Below are 6,383 nucleotides of genomic sequence, written 5' to 3'. Positions count from 1 at the left end.
AATGTATCGTATAATCGTCATTGCGTATTTAAATAATCAAATGAAAATTCCACCTTGTTCTTTGTTTTCATTCAGTGGCCACCTGTTATGTTAATCAGCTTTCCACTCCTGTTGTGCTCATGAATATTTAAATTAACCCATTCATTATTAACAGTCCCGGCTTGTTAATCCATTGATAAAACAGTACCGTTAACAGGAATGCATAATTAATTAGATTGAAAATGTCCGCTAACGAAAGTTATACTACTTTTTGTCTCGTCCCCATTGTTCTAACTTTGTTTCTTACTTTCGTTAGCGGACAGTTTAATTGCGGTTGACTACACCTGGTTTAGAATTGCGATTTACACAATAGCGCTGTAAACATCCGCCATGACCACATGATTTAAAATAAGCCGTGCAAAACTCGTCAAATTCGCAGTATAACTTCGTTATACTACCCCTCCTCGTAGATTAACGGGGAATAGCGGCTCCAAGGAGCCGCTATTTCCCGTTTCTACTCGTAGGGGTAGTATAACTATCAGTAAGAAACATAGTTAGAACAATGGGGACGAGACAAAAAGTAGTATAACTAATGTTTGACATTACACACAAACTTAAAATGAACTCGAAAGTTTCATTATCTATTCACGGAGTCTCGTGTTATAAATGTGTCGCCTGTGTAATTGATGTATGCTCCACACTCGTGTAAATATTGTTACGAATAACAGATTTTTTCCGAATACAAATATATCTTGATTTTATGTTCCAAATTGGAATACTCAATGCTATTTTCGTCCAAACCCTCACGGCCTCTCAATGCTTAACTTGAGGGATTATTTTTATTTTTTTTTGCAATTGAGGGTCAAATGTTTTCAACTTAAGTTTTGAGGTAAAGATTAAAAATAGTGAATATTCTCATAGTACGTGTTGATGACATTGTGTCCGGAGAGGAGTTATCTAAACTAAGAGTGTCAGAATGTATGAAATACAATGGATTCAGGTGTGATAATTGTGTTCACAGTTACATAGCTCATTGAAATACAGCTTGTGTTGGCGATGTCCTATGACATTATTACTGCAAGCAAAACTATTATACATGGACACAATAACATATTGAATCAAAGTTAACGACGTTTATTTTAGCTCACGTTGTTGTATAACTTCAACCCTCGTGCTTTTGTGAACATAGTCAGTGTACTTGTAGTACGTCTACATACCGTACAAATACAATACAAAGACAATAATTTCATTACATGTGCACACGTTGATCAATGAATGATAGGAGCATAATTATGTACAAGTACATGAATGTTACTCTAGGAACTCTATGTTCAAAGTAAATGGAAAATGACAATAGGTAAAAACATAAACATACACTATAAACTCAAAAAATAATTCAAATCTTGCCTAATGCTAGAATGTTTCATTTAATATAAAAAATGGTTGGGAAACAGGATAGCCAGCACGAGACCTTACAGTGAATGCTTAAGACTACACAGTACAAATTGCCGGACACATCCGGGTATTTTCATTGTCTTCCATTGTAATCAATCACATTTTTTTATATCTTCTTGTATAAAAATAAAAATTTACAGTTAAAACTAAAACCAATACTGATATATGACACACTCTCTGTATGACGACAAATAACGAAGCACTCAACGCATACAGACCCAGAGTAGTAAGTACCATATTTCAACACTCATATCTTTTGTCGGACATTATTTAAATACTTAAATAAATCAAATTTATATTTATCAACACGTTTGCATATCAAATTAGATCACTGTGTCTCGAATAAAAAACAGAGTAAACAAATGCTGGTTTCACGAAATTGTACACTGCTGTCAAATAACATGCAAGCACGTACACAAAAAATCAATCAAATGAATACGTAATCATTGGGTGCAAATGATATGCAAATGATATGCATACATACTAGATGATAGAAGTTGTCAGACACATCCGGGTATTTCTCTTGTATTCTATTCAAACATTAACATGTCCTTATACCCTTAAATTCGACTGCCCTGAGGTCTGCTTTCACACTTACTCACAGACTGTTCCCTGCCATCATGTACATTTTACTTTAAAAGTCAATGCTGGTTTCATGAAATTCACACTACTGTCAAATAACATGCAACCACATAAAAACAAAGTCTTTCAAATGAACAGGTCATCGCTAGGTGCAAATTGTATGCAAATGATATGCATATATACTAGATAATAGAAGTTACCAGACACATTCGGGTATTTCTCTTGTATTTCATTTTAAACATCCACATTTCCTTATATATCCTGGTATTTCTGACAAAACAAGATTTACCAGTGGTAACACAACCCACGTCTGCGGTAAGGTACACTCTCTGCTTGACGAGAAAGGGGGAAACATTCATCACAACCAGATCTAGACTGAGATGTGAGAATGATGTTTCATCATCCAACCGTTTTTCATTTTCATTTTGTTTAACTACTCAGAATGAATCAAATTTATATTTATCAACACGTTTTCATATAAAATCAGACAACTGTATCTCGGAGAGAACAATTTTATTCGACTGCGCAGCGGTCTGTCTTCACACTTGCTCACAGCCTGTAGGGTTCCATCATGTACATTTTGTTAAAAAAAAACAACGATACAGTGTAAACACATGCTGATTTCACAAAATTACATGCTACTATTAAGTAACGTGTATTCACGTAAAAAACTAAATCTATCAAATGAACACGTCATCACATGGTGCTAAAATTAGATGAAAATGATGCGTATACATATTAAATGATAGAAGTTGCTAGATACATCCGGGTATTTTGCCTGTCTTTCATTTTAATTACCAACTTGTTTTATATCTCCTGGTATTTTCAACAAAACTGAAAAAATACAGTGGGAACTAAACCCACTACTGACATATGTCACACTTTCTTTAGGACGACGAATGAGGAAGCTTCCATCACAAGCAGACCTAAACTGAGTTGAGAATAAAATATTTCTTACACCCCTTCCTTTTTTCCATATTTTTGTATTGTTTAACTACTCAGAATGAATCAAATTGATATTTATCAAAACGTTTTCATATAAAATAAGACCACTGTATCTTGGATAGAACCCTTTTGTTCGACTGCCCTGCTTTCACACTTACTCACGTTCTGTTCCCTGCCATCATGTAAATTTTACTTAAAAAATCACGTAAAACAAAGTCTTTCAAATGAATACGTCATCACAAGGTGCAAATTAGAAGAAAATAATATGCATACATACTGGATAATAGAAGTTACCAGAAACATCCGGGTATTTCTCCTGTATTCCATTTTAAACATCCACATTTCCTTATATATCCTGGTATTTCTGACAAAACAAGATTTACCAGTGGTAACACAACCCACGTCTGACCTAAATTACACTCTCTGCTTGACGACAAAAGGGGAAACATACAGCACAAGCAGATCTAGACTGAGATGTAAGAAACATATTTCATCATCCAACCGTTTTTCCATTTCATTTTGTTTAACTACTCAGAATGAATCAAATTTATATTTATCAACACGCTTGCATGTCAAATTGTATATCGGATAGAATACTGTTATTCGATTACCCAGAGTTCTGTCTTCACACTTACTCACAGCCTGTGCCGTTCCATCATGTAAGTTTTATTAAAAAAGCAACGAAACAGTGTAAACACATGCTGATTTTACTAAATTCTATGCTACTATCAAGTAATAAGAAAACACGTAAAAACAAAATCTATCAAATGAACACGTCATCACAAAGTGCTAAAATAAGATGAAAATGATACGCATACATATCAAATGATAGAAGTTGCTAGATACATCCGGGTATTTTGATTGTCTTTCATTTTAATCACTCACTTGTTTTTATATATCCTGGTATTTACAACAAAAATAAAAAAATACACTGGGAATTAAACCCACTACTGACCTATGACACACTTTCTGCAGGACGAAAAATGAAGAAGCTTTCATCACAAGTAGACCCTGACTGGGTTGTTGAGAACATTTTTTCTCACACCCATACCTTTTTTCAGATTTTTATTGTTTAACTATTCAGAATCGATCAAATTGATATTTATCAACACGTTTTAATATAAAATCAGACAACTGTATCTCGGAGAGAACAATTTTATTCGACTGCGCAGCGGTCTGTCTTCACACTTGCTCACAGCCTGTAGGGTTCCATCATGTACATTTTGTTAAAAAAAACAACGATACAGTGTAAACACATGCTGATTTCACAAAATTACATGCTACTATTAAGTAACGTGTATTCACGTAAAAAACTAAATCTATCAAATGAACACGTCATCACATGGTGCTAAAATTAGATGAAAATGATGCGTATACATATTAAATGATAGAAGTTGCTAGATACATCCGGGTATTTTGCCTGTCTTTCATTTTAATTACCAACTTGTTTTATATCTCCTGGTATTTTCAACAAAACTGAAAAAATACAGTGGGAACTAAACCCACTACTGACATATGTCACACTTTCTTTAGGACGACGAATGAGGAAGCTTCCATCACAAGCAGACCTAAACTGAGTTGAGAATAAAATATTTCTTACACCCCTTCCTTTTTTCCATATTTTTGTATTGTTTAACTACTCAGAATGAATCAAATTGATATTTATCAAAACGTTTTCATATAAAATAAGACCACTGTATCTTGGATAGAACCCTTTTGTTCGACTGCCCTGCTTTCACACTTACTCACGTTCTGTTCCCTGCCATCATGTAAATTTTACTTAAAAAATCACGTAAAACAAAGTCTTTCAAATGAATACGTCATCACAAGGTGCAAATTAGAAGAAAATAATATGCATACATACTGGATAATAGAAGTTACCAGAAACATCCGGGTATTTCTCCTGTATTCCATTTTAAACATCCACATTTCCTTATATATCCTGGTATTTCTGACAAAACAAGATTTACCAGTGGTAACACAACCCACGTCTGACCTAAATTACACTCTCTGCTTGACGACAAAAGGGGAAACATACAGCACAAGCAGATCTAGACTGAGATGTAAGAAACATATTTCATCATCCAACCGTTTTTCCATTTCATTTTGTTTAACTACTCAGAATGAATCAAATTTATATTTATCAACACGCTTGCATGTCAAATTGTATATCGGATAGAATACTGTTATTCGATTACCCAGAGTTCTGTCTTCACACTTACTCACAGCCTGTGCCGTTCCATCATGTAAGTTTTATTAAAAAAGCAACGAAACAGTGTAAACACATGCTGATTTTACTAAATTCTATGCTACTATCAAGTAAAAAAAAAAACACGTAAAAACAAAATCTATCAAATGAACACGTCATCACAAAGTGCTAAAATAAGATGAAAATGATACGCATACATATCAAATGATAGAAGTTGCTAGATACATCCGGGTATTTTGATTGTCTTTCATTTTAATCACTCACTTGTTTTTATATATCCTGGTATTTACAACAAAAATAAAAAAATACACTGGGAATTAAACCCACTACTGACCTATGACACACTTTCTGCAGGACGAAAAATGAAGAAGCTTTCATCACAAGTAGACCCTGACTGGGTTGTTGAGAACATTTTTCTCACACCCATACCTTTTTTCAGATTTGTATTGTTTAACTATTCAGAATCGATCAAATTGATATTTATCAACACGTTTTCATATAAAATCAGACAACTGTATCTCGGATAGAACAATTTTATTCGACTGCGCAGCGGTCTGTCTTCACACTTGCTCACAGCCTGTAGGGTTCCATCATGTACATTTTGTTAAAAAAAACAACGATACAGTGTAAACACATGCTGATTTCACAAAATTACATGCTACTATTAAGTAACGTGTATTCACGTAAAAAACTAAATCTATCAAATGAACACGTCATCACATGGTGCTAAAATTAGATGAAAATGATGCGTATACATATTAAATGATAGAAGTTGCTAGATACATCCGGGTATTTTGCCTGTCTTTCATTTTAATTACCAACTTGTTTTATATCTCCTGGTATTTTCAACAAAACTGAAAAAATACAGTGGGAACTAAACCCACTACTGACATATGTCACACTTTCTTTAGGACGACGAATGAGGAAGCTTCCATCACAAGCAGACCTAAACTGAGTTGAGAATAAAATATTTCTTACACCCCTTCCTTTTTTCCATATTTTTGTATTGTTTAACTACTCAGAATGAATCAAATTGATATTTATCAAAACGTTTTCATATAAAATAAGACCACTGTATCTTGGATAGAACCATTTTGTTCGACTGCCCTGCTTTCACACTTACTCACGTTCTGTTCCCTGCCATCATGTAAATTTTACTTAAAAAATCACGTAAAACAAAGTCTTTCAAATGAATACGTCATCACAAGGTGCA

The sequence above is a fragment of the Saccoglossus kowalevskii genome, chromosome 12, assembly GCF_978046115.1.
Source record: "Saccoglossus kowalevskii chromosome 12, keSacKowa6.1, whole genome shotgun sequence".
NCBI classification, from domain to species: domain Eukaryota; kingdom Metazoa; phylum Hemichordata; class Enteropneusta; family Harrimaniidae; genus Saccoglossus; species Saccoglossus kowalevskii.
Note: the sequence above shows the minus strand (reverse complement) of the source record.